The 11,596-nt window shown below is 39.9% G+C and overlaps 1 pseudogene; it reads right to left on the minus strand.

Annotated features, from left to right (window-relative positions):
- Nucleotides 1-257: 257 nt before the first annotated feature.
- LOC115383923 (up-regulator of cell proliferation-like) lies at nucleotides 258-10,072 on the minus strand (annotated as a pseudogene).
- Nucleotides 10,073-11,596: the final 1,524 nt, after the last annotated feature.

The following is an 11,596-nucleotide window of genomic DNA, read 5'->3' on the forward strand; positions in this document are numbered from 1 at the left end:
GTCTCAAGATGTTGCTTCTCAAACTCAGATGTTTTGGAGGAACTTGAAAAATCTTTCTGTGTTTTTTAAAGGATCCACTTCTTCACAAAGCTCTCATAGGAGGAAGTGACGCTCAAGTAGTCATTAAAGTTTGCTTTGAAAGCAAATTCAGTAACACGTAGTACTGGAAAGTGACTTGCTGAATTCCTTCTTCTTCAGCATTTCATCCACAATAGAAAGACCCAGGTAATGATTGATGAAGTCTTCAACAGCAGGTTTCAAGCATTTGCAGACAAACTCTTCAGCTTTCTTCTGGCATTGATTCCATTGAGGAAACACATCTTGGAAATCAGCCCAAAACTTTGGCTTGTATTGCATCAGACATCTGCGAGGATCATTTTCTTCTAGGAAATCTTGGTGCATTTTCTGAAACTTTCTGGCTGCGAATCCACAGATGTGCAGTTTCAGAGAAACTTCAAACTCTGTGTCCTTCTAAAGATCTTGCTTCTTTTCCAGACGCTGGTCAATGATCTGGAGTATCTCTTCGATGTAAGTGTCCTGGTAATTGGTTTTTTGGTTTTGCTTATTATTCACGTATTTTTCACAAGTGTTGATGATAAAATCAGCACTTTTTTGTGCAACTTTAGTGTGAGTTTCAACATTCAACAAATTCCAAAATCTGTTTTTCGCTTTATTTAGTAATATATCTGATTTATATTTAAAAGGCTCCTTCCCACAATCTTTCAACCTTCTATTGTCTAATATTTGGTGCACATGACTTCCCCTGTGTCTCAGATTTTCTCGCAAATGCCGAAAAACGTCTCCAAACACGTCTGTAAGATGTTGTTTAGGAAAAGTCAGTTTCTTCAGTGTTTCTTCCCACATCTTGTTGAATTCCTCATTCAGCTCTACATCATTCATCTGAACCTTTCTCTTTCGACATTTCTCAATCAGCTCAATTGCTGCTTTTTCAATTTCTTTCATGTGATTTTCTTTAATTCTGTCGAGCTCTGCCATCCCCTGTTTGATGTCCACTGCTGCTTGAAGCTGATCAAGTACAGACCTCTCAGTTTGGTTTCGAAGGCTTCTTGCACTGTTTAAAAAATCTTCTTTGTATCCAACAACCAGATTGACATGACCATCTGTTTGCTCAAAGTACTGAGTTACTTTGTCAAGTAGTTTTGACTCCCAGTCAGACATCACTGTGACAGCTTCAGTTTTTAACTGACGATGAAATTGTTTCAAGTCATATATTTGCGATTGTGCAGCAAGGGTGAGATGAGAAATTCTGGTTTCTGCATTTCTCACCCAGTTGTACATTTCTTTTTTGAACTCCCATTCCCATTTGTTGAATTCTGTGCAGAGTCTCATGTAGGCCTCAGCGACGAGGCTGTTTCAGAAGCTGAAGAGAAAGTTTTCATGCTTCACTGCGTTCCTCAGACTTGTCATCCACTCTTTAAACTCCAACACTGTGTTAACAGGTGAATCTCTGTTTCTCAGGAGCTGGATGATGTTTTTCTTGAGCTCATAAACAGCCTCGCTGTAGCCTGTGTTGACTGGTGCCATTGGAGGGTTTCCAGTCCAGAGACCAGGAATGTAGCAGTTCCCAGTGTCGGGATCATACGCCATCACATCAGTGAAGCTCTTGTTCTGCTCTTTCTTTTCCACTCTGGCTGCTGCCTGGGTCATCTCATTCAGCTGTTCAAAGAGCAGCTTCCGATCTCGTAAGCTCTTCTCGTGGGCTGAAACATCAGACACGTTCTGGTGAACAAAGTAACATTGTGGCTTTTTGCCCACTTCCTTCATCCGGAGGAAAGCATGCACGACTATCTGGAGGATGTCCTTCATTTCTGTTGAATTCTCCATTGCAATATTGATGATGGTGATGTCGCTCAGCCCCACAACAAGTGTTGCCAGTTCATTGTCATGTTCATAGCTGTTGTCCAGCTGGGAGAGTTCTGGTGACCTCAAGCCTTCAGTGTCAATGATCATCATGAAGTCACAGTTGAGCTCTTTTTGGAGCTCTTCATCAATTCTGATGAGCAGCATGAAGGCACCACGAGTGCATCGACCACTGCTGACTGCAAACTGCACTCCAAACATGGTGTTGAGGAGAGTGGACTTTCCTGTGCTCTGAACTCCCAGAACTGTAACAACCAGGATCCTGTTCTTAGAACCCACCAAGTCACTGAGCTGAGAGAGAACATCACTGATCCAGCTCAGAGGGATGTTGGAAGCATCTCCATCTACAAGCTCCAGTGGAAATCCATCAAGTAGCAGCTGTGCACCGAGTTTGGGCAGATGATTTAACTGTTGACGTGATGGATGTGTTTTTTTAAGAGCTCGTGAAGCTTCATAGATTTGACCCATTTCACGGAAGAAGTGTTCAGTGCCCAGTGAACTGTCAGAAAGCTGTTGGTCAATTTTTTTGATCTCTGCATTGTTCTCAGACTTCTTGCACTTTTCTTTGTACAGCTCCCTCAGTTCAGACAGTTTTACACGAGACATGTCATCAAGGTTAATTCGCATCCACTTCAGGAAAAAGCCTCTCTCTAAAGAGTTTCTTGATATTGCACTGATAAAGGATGTCATTGCTGGGGAAATGTCATGAGAGTTTTGTTTCTTTCGCAGTTCATTTTTCTGCTTCTGAAGGTCACTTTTGTACTTCTCAATGTTTTCAGATCCAACATTTCGAAGTCGAACTTCTTCCTTCTCTAAGGAAGTCAAGTCTTTCCATATTTGGCCTTGCAATGGCAGCTGATCTTCTTTGTACTTCAGGATGTCTTGAATTTCAGCAGTGATGGTATCTGCATGTTTCCTTCCAGTCTGGCACTCTGGAGAGTCTTCATCCACCAGGATTCCCAGTTCACGGGCAACCTCAGCCATCTGCTCAATTCGCATCTTCATCTTTGTTTTCTCAACTACATTAGTAACTGCTTTCCTCAGAGACATGACAAAGTCTGCTTCATTGATTGATTTCTTCTTCAAAATGATGTTATTTTTTTTCAAGGACAGGTCAGTCGCTACTTGTTTAAGAGCAGTTGGTGTAAACTTCTCGCTCTGGTGGTTTCCCACTAAGAATATCTCTGACTTGCTGTTCAGGTTGGTCAGTAGTTTACACTCAGGGTCGAGATTATCAAAGAAAACAAAAACTGCTGCAGATGTTTGACACAAAAAGGAGAACTGTGTTTGGAAAGAGGCAATGTCTCCTCTGAGGTTAGCTAAAGCCACTGGGTGGCTGAAAATATCAATGTTTTCATTGCCACCGGGAAGGTACCAAGTTATCTCAGTCAGTCCATTGGATATTCTTCGTGGTCTGTCTCCACAGTCCATGTTGTGGTGAACAAAGGTGTCATGGTACTGCTGAGAGCTGCTCAGGAGCTTGTTGAGGATCTCTGACTTGGACAAAGAGCACTCACCCAGTCTCACAAAAGAGATCATTGGTAGTTCAGACTTAACCATTCTGTCTTCAATGAAACCTTTGGATTCAGAGAGTGATTTGGGTCTGTACTTTTTAACAATGTCTCTCAAAGCCCACACCATCAATGTGCTCTGATTTTTATCACAGTCAGGAAGCAGCAGAGGGACAGAAAACTGACACATGGACATTTTGAGAGCTAATTCCTGCTGCAGAAAACCATCAGAGCACAGAAAGAGAGCAGTGATTACGTCGAGGGGGTTCAATATTTTGGCTGACTTCAGCCTGGAAACCAGATTTTTTAGATTTAACCCAGTTTTCCCTGATACACCACTTTTACTGTCTGATGTATATTTCACATTTCTGGCTGTTACATTCACCATCATCAGTTTCTTTAAAAAATACCAAGGGAGGTCTAATTTACACTTGGAAGGTTGATCATCAGTGGTCTTCTTATCAATCTGAAGTATCTTACTGAGTGATAGTTTCTGTGTGTAGAACTGCTCCAATCCCAGATCCTCCAGAAAGCTCTCCAGGTGGGTCTCTGTGGACATAAATTAAAAGGTCAAAATTTATGCAAATGAACAAGTAGTTTTCCATTTGAAGACTGACGTGTCTCCCAGCAAGAGTATTGAAGCAGATGACTGCAATTTATGAATTAATTTAACAAAGTAAATTGCTTCACCAGTATGTTCTACTCACCAAACATTAACCGTATTTTATTTATAACCAATGACTATTTTTAAATGAGATTGCTGCCAAAAACATCAATCAAATGGCAAAGAAATAAGATCCAACGATAACATGTTGAAAGTGGAAACTGCAATTGAATCAGTTTGATCATTAAACCCCGTTTGAAAAGTATAGACACAGACATTGATGCATCCTGTTTATAAATGCTGCAGAGTTGATCTTTCAGTTCACTGTTTTCGATGTTGCAACTGTGTTCACACTGAAATGTTTTGAGGTTAGTGCATTGACTTTAACCACTTATCTCCTTTTGAAGCAGTGCTGCCTGTTATTTTATGTGGAGGTTTCACAATGGCTTCAAGATGGGAATGAAGATAACTGTCATTGTAAACTTTTTTCATGAAGTCAAATCTTGGTCATTTTAGCTCAACAGGCTTGATGTTGTTTGTTATTTCAGTCAATAAAGATTTTTTTTTTAGATAAAAAGTAACTCAGAAATTATAGAACAACTGTATCGGTGGAGCAGAAGTTATCATTTTAACCTGACAAGGTCTTGAAGAGTGGTGAACTCTTGTTTCCAGTGTTGCAGTGGCGGCTGGTCAATAGGGGGCGCTAGGGCGCCGCCCTCATCAGTCTGTGGTCAGTCACTCTGCACAATTTTCAGAAAATATAAAACTTTGAGTGTATAATTTCTATGTAAAATATACGTGTAAAATATTATATTTTCAGCCTTGATGTGCATATAAAAGGCATTACATTGTTTCTTTTTCATGATTTTTCACAGTATTCTGTATGAATAACACTTCCTGGTTTTGGGGGCAGCGGGACACATTTAGCAAGAGATACAGTAGGTGGCGGTATGCACCTAAGTTGTTGGTCGGCACCCGCCATTATTCCAAAGAAGAAGAGGAACTGGGGCGCAGGACAAATGGAGCCTCAAACTTTTTACTAAAACGTGACTTGAGGCTGCATTTTAATTGGTGCCTTACAAATTGGGTTTGTGGCGCAGCTCTGTGCGCCACACACACTCCCACTTTGGACACTGCTGTTGTCATTCATCTGCACTCGTGCATTTTCGGCTCTAACGAAAGTCTACAGTGGCAGAGTCAATGACGTATAGAATTACGTAATTCCATACGTCATTGGGCAGAGTAGTTTGAGCCACACTGTTGAGAAGGATGGCGTGTTAAAGTGGAACTGGAATAATGAAAGTTAATTCTGTAAAGTCTCTGCAAGTGCACGGTAAGAATAAATGAGTGCAATAAGTGACGGCTGCAATAAGTTTCATTTGTTTGCTCTCCCAGACTGAAGGAACAGATATTTCATATGATCTGTTGAGGCATCTGCTTTATAGGATATTTTTGTTGCTAGATTTTTTATTTATTTATTTATTTTCATTAACAAAAGTACTAAATGGTAATTTTCCTGATTTTTCAGTCAGAGCTCCATGTTTATCTGTCAAATTCATTGATTGTGTTTGGTTTTCATTCATTGTTAATGAGGCTGATAATCCATTGTTAATTATTTTCGTTTAATGGTTTAAATTTTCTTCGAGTTCCTGGATAAAATGTTCTTTAGAAGTGAAAGTTTGTTGATTTTTAAAGGATGTTCTTGCATTATTATGGCATGTTATATTTGTTGAAAATGATCTCAAATAACATTGTTGTGTAGTGCAATATTATCACTTATTGCAATAATTTCTGAGACAATTAACTGCACAGAAAATGTTGATATTACTGGATGTGTAAGTAAGCTGGTTACCAATTGTTGCACAGACCAATACAGTGATTAATGGACCTGTGGATGTGGCAGACACACCATTTCTTCAAAATAAAACAGATGACAATGTTTGATGAGATACATGTACTCAGTTTTTCTTTCCTCCTAAATCTGTAACTGCATGGACATTAAAGTGGCTAGGTTTGCAGCATCAACTTGCCTCCAAGGTAATTTGCGCCCCCCCCCCCCCAAAAAAAAAAAATGTCACCAGCCGCCACTGCAGTGTTGTGTGAATGTAATCGATTATTCAATGTGTGCAGTGTGCAATGAAACAAAAGTGAAATTCACTGAACATATATTCATCCAATAAACAAAATACTCCCTGGCATCAAAAGTTTCCTTTAAAACGGGCACTGACAAATGTTATATTTTAGAGTTTGTTTCTTAAAACCATCCCCACATTTTCAAAACTCAAAGCAACGATTTTAAACTGGAAAACAAAAACTTTCTCCCTCCCTGGAAGATCAAACACAATAAGGATGATCTTTCTTCCATAGATATTATACTTATTCAAGATTATACCAATTGATCTTTTTAAAAACATTGTTGGTCACAGCTTTTGTCATGATTTTGGTGTTTCTCCCTCTCCCATATTTTTTCTTCCTTGTGCTTTTTTTTTTTTTGTGGAAGGCTGAGTCTGCAGGACCGACTCCTCTGAGCTTCACACCTGAGATCCATTTTCATAAATACCAGTATAAAGACTGTCGTGGAATTTTATTTAAAAAGTATCCTAGGCCAGTCACGAAGCAAAAAACCCCACAAACATATATTCCAGAAAAACGTAAAATCCTCAATTATATCCACTCTTGGTTCTTGAAGTCTTCAACCGTAGTTCTCCTCGAAAAAATCAGGCAGAGTCAGAGTCAGAATGCAAAAGGAGGACTTTATTCCCAAAAACACCTCCTGGCAGCCAGGTTGACCAAAAGAACTGACGCGCCGATCGCTCTCCGCTCCATCTATTTATACTATTTCTTGGGGGTTCGTTGCTGCTTAATTAATTCTTCTTCAAGACACAATTGTTCAAACATTCGTTGAGTCTTAGTTGAGTCTCCTTCAAGACACAATTGTTCCCCCCTCCCTACAACGGTCATGGTCCGTGACCCCTTGGGAGGCCCTCTCAGCCTCCAAGTCTCCAAATGCCAGGTGTTGTGCAACAAATCATAGTGTCACATTTCTTGTCTAATGAGCCTCATTTACACCAGAGGGAGACAGAGAGACAATTGACCTGTCGTCTTAACTTTAGAAAAAACAAACTGTCCAGCTGCCAAGAGGCTGCCGTAAAAATGAAAAATGGCAGGCTGGCGAACAGAAAAAGGATACATGTCTTTTCTACGCCTGTCTACTAGCACACTATAGCTGACAGAGACATGCATTACATGAACAATAGTAAATAACATAATATAATAAGCATGATGTAAAGAATATTATAAAATTATTCTACAAGACTCCAGCTCTTCCTTCACTCAGTGCCAGATCATCAATTCACCTCACTTGATTTCATGCAGGCTTTTTAACATCTATCACTGGATCTCTGTGTGAAACAGATCACCTGCTCCCCGGTTGGGAGACTGGAGGACAAACTTTGTGATTCTGGTGACTGACAGGTTAGAGGTGGAGAATGTGCCTGAAGCTTCTTGTTTGCCGTTCTGTTTGAACTGGCTAGCTTAGCTACAAGTGAGCTGGGGTTGGTTGTTTGCTCATGTGATCAGGCTGCAAAGCTTTATGGGAACCATAGTCAAGACAACGGACTGACAACCGGGTGGTCTTTATGACCGTATTTTCCGCAAAAAAGGCACATCGGATTATAAGGCGCACTGCTGGGTTTTGAGCAAATTAGAGACTTTTAGGAATGCCTTATAGTGCGGACAATACAGTAGTTTACTGCATGTGGTCTTGTTATGTATGATTATGTATGAGCGTTAAAAGTTTCATACACATAGTTTTCAATGGATGCAGACCTGTAGACTTCTTTTGAATGTGAGAATCTTGCTGGCTAACAGAGCGGGTTGTGAGTGTGAGATAAGGCTCAATGAAGATGCTTTCTCGGGTCTTTTGTTTGACATTTTGCTTCGATGTTACTGTAAAGAAATCTATGAGGATGTGATTTAGGAGAAGAGACTGGAGGTGTAGCTGGGAGGCTGATTATTTGGGAGACCACCTGCTGAAGGAGTTAACTGGCGACAGGAGATCCAGTGGGAAAAATAATTGACCTGCAGAGCTGCTGTTTGTTCATTTTCTGAACTGTCTTAATGTAAAATATGTTAAACATATTCGGTGATCCATAAACTTTACACAACAAACAAAATATTTAATTTGCATTACCCGTATTCTCTTTGTGAACATTTAAAAAAGAGCATTTGGCTGTACTTTTCATAACTAGACCACACTGGACCAGTCTTTTGCTGTAAGATCTGAACACGGATCGGTAATCTATGTGGTTACATTCTCATCTGAAAAGAGCAGCTCTGACCACGGTCTGCAACCTTGAATACACTGGGATTGTGTACTTCACTGGAAACAAACTGCATTATCATTTCAACCATACACACTATTCACTCTTAGACTATGTATGCATTTGTAGACGATTTGAAAAAGAAAAGACAGAAAACTGCCACAGCTCCTCCACACAGTTGTACCACTGCACGTCTTTCCTCAACATGGAAACGCAGAGACGCTGTTCTGAGATCAATGTGAAAACAATCCCAACACTGTCCTTCACAGCTGTTGTTTCTTTGTCATCAAATATATGTGCTGCTACTCTGTTGAAGTCTATGGTCACTTCTCCCTCGGTGGAACAGGTCACAGTAAAACTCTCCACTTCACCAGCAGGAGTGTCCCACTGCAGAGACAGTGACTCACTGCTGATGTTAGAGACTGTTATCGTGACTGGAGGGATCAGTGCTTCGACAGTAACAGAGAAATATTTCATACATTAAAAACAAAAAAATCTCATATTTCAATTTGTTAACACTGTAGATTAATAAAGTTGTCATTTCAAAAGGCTCATTTTCATTTTTGATTTACCTGCTGAGTCTTTGTTTTGAGTTCCATCAGAATCCTCCTTTGTGTCAAAGGATACCTTGTTGACAAACAAACAAAAAACAGTCATTCAAAAAGTCAGAAAGTCATTGCTTGATCCAGTCTTTAATTTAAATTTTTTTCCCCAAGTCATTTATAACGTTTTTCATATTTACAAAATACATACATGACAACAACAAAAACGTAATGTAGCAAAAGGACACTATAACCCGTTCGCGAGCTCCTTCCCACCCAGGTCAATATAACACAGTGAACAATACAAGGGCAAAAAAAGAAGTCTAACAACAAAAATAAGTAATTAAATGAAAAAATGTGTGCAGGTTTTGCAAACATAATACAGTACAATGACTATAGCAGTTCCTCTATGTCAGAAATGTGAAGACGTGCCTTCAAAAACCCGATGTCTCTTAGTTGTTTATGTGAAGAAGCACTGAGTTCCAGATGTTTTAAATATTTTTGTGGGTTACCCAACAGATCATATCTCAGCTTTTCCACATGCAAAATACAGCAGAGTCTGATTTCCATCTTTTCAAAATACATCATTTAGCTATTATCATGTTATTTGTCAAAGCAGACCATGCATTGTGATTTATTTCTTCCATCTCTGAAGAAACTCCAAATAAAGCAATATGTGGGATTGATAAGGTTGGTTAAATGTAGTAGAGCATCACTGAAAAATGGTAGACCAGAAATTACAAAGATTAGGGCAATCCCAGAAGAGGTGAGTAAGAGTGCCCTCTGCATTCCACATCTCCTTCACAATGGAGATGAATCAGAAAATATTTTGTATATTCTCCATTTTTATAAATTGTCTTTAAGGTTTTCTAATTTCTCAATGAAGCCAGCTTTGAATTTTTTCATTGAAGATATTCTGATCAGATTTGTTGTCCAGTTTGTTTACCTCGTCCTCTGACTTTTCCATCCTGGCTTCACTCTCAGTCTCTCACACTCGGTACAGATCACACCATCTCTGACTGAAGAGAACAGAAAAAATAAAACATTCATAGCATTAATGTGAGAAAGTGCACATTCACATGGCAACTACAGTTAAAAACAAATAATCTGAATGTGAAAAGAAGAAAACCTGTAGATGAATGTTGAATTAAAAAGTAATGAAACTGACCTTCTGCGTTGAATTGTCCGTGGTGACGTTGCTCCTTCCTGTCTGCCAACAGTTGATCTGAATGGGGATTGCATGCGATGTGACCCTTTATATCATGTCCCACACCCATTCTGTAAATGTGTGTGTGAAGTGTCAACTGTTGTTTCCCTCTGCTTGATAAATGCTTTCTCTTTCATTTTTAGAACAGCACAGAAATGACTTGCTCCAGGGCAACAGTGGAGCGCAGATAAGACCAGTATTTTATTGTGTTCTGATCGTAAAAGTCATTCAGGAGGACACAATGGCCTTCAATTATCAAATGAATGTGTGATATGTAACTGGGCATATCCACGCTAGGGTTGGTGTTTATCAGTTTGGATGTGAGCGTACGGTATGATCAAATGTCACGGCAGGTCTGACATCATGTACTCAAGGATTTCCAACTGTGAGACTTATTTTTCTTTATCCTGAATGTCCCTCTATCATTCTTAATATTGGGAGAGATAGAAAACAACAGATCAACGGTCAACATTACATTTATTCAGCCATGAAACGACAACAACAGATAAACTGGTTTCACCAAAGTCCTAAGTCTGTCTCCTGTGGAGCTCCGCCATCCTTCCTGTCTCCAGCCAAGTCTCTTGGCTTTTCCTCAGCTGAGTGTGAGACGGTGTTCTTTCACTCCATCCTAAAACCAGTGTCTGTCCTGAGTCTCTCTTGGTCTCCGGTCGGGCGTCTCCCAGGGTCCCACCTTCATGATGCCAGTGTCCTTTAGATGTGATTCACTCCTCTTCTTATCGCTTGGTTTAATCAGCAGGTTGTCCTCCAGGGTCCTCTTCACTCCAGGTGGTTGTCTCCATGTGACTCTCTTTACAGTTACATTGAAGCAGGAACTCAACGAAAGACCCAAGAAAGCACAACCTCATTTCCTTATCATTACATTCAAACCCCTCTCTGCTCAGAAACATAATAATAATAATAATGCATTGGTTTTATATAGCGCTTTTCAGGACACTCAAAGACGCTTTACATTGCATTATTCATTCACTCCATACTGGGTGGTGGTAATCTACCACTGTAGCCACAGCTGCCCTGGGGCAGACTGACGGAAGCGATTAGAGATATCACATCTAAAGCAGTCTGCTTCAACTGAAAATAACTATGTGTGCATTTTAACCTTTAACCTTAAATCTTAATATTTCATAATATCTATCACAATTTTCAATAACCCCACTGGCAAAACCTATCATGGAGCAGGAGCGCTGTTTTAACAGTGCATGCAGATGCACAGGGGTCCTTCGATTCCAATTTTTAGACTTCCAGATAGCTCATCCTTTTTTTGTCCTCCTCAGACATGAGTGGATCAATTTCCAGCTCAGAAAAATCTGTTGTTTTTTTTTTAACCAGTTTCTCCTCTCCACATTTGACCTCAGTGGACGAGGCCTCTGAATCATGAATATGTAAGGCCATGTCATTTTCATGACAGCTGATTTCAGCCGATCATTCGTACCCTGAGATTGGTCATGTTTCATAAATCTCATGTGGCTCCTGACATACGATGAGTCCTGCACTCAGATCTGCAGTTGTTT

This window comes from Salarias fasciatus, chromosome 3, assembly GCF_902148845.1.
Source record: "Salarias fasciatus chromosome 3, fSalaFa1.1, whole genome shotgun sequence".
Classification (NCBI taxonomy): domain Eukaryota; kingdom Metazoa; phylum Chordata; class Actinopteri; order Blenniiformes; family Blenniidae; genus Salarias; species Salarias fasciatus.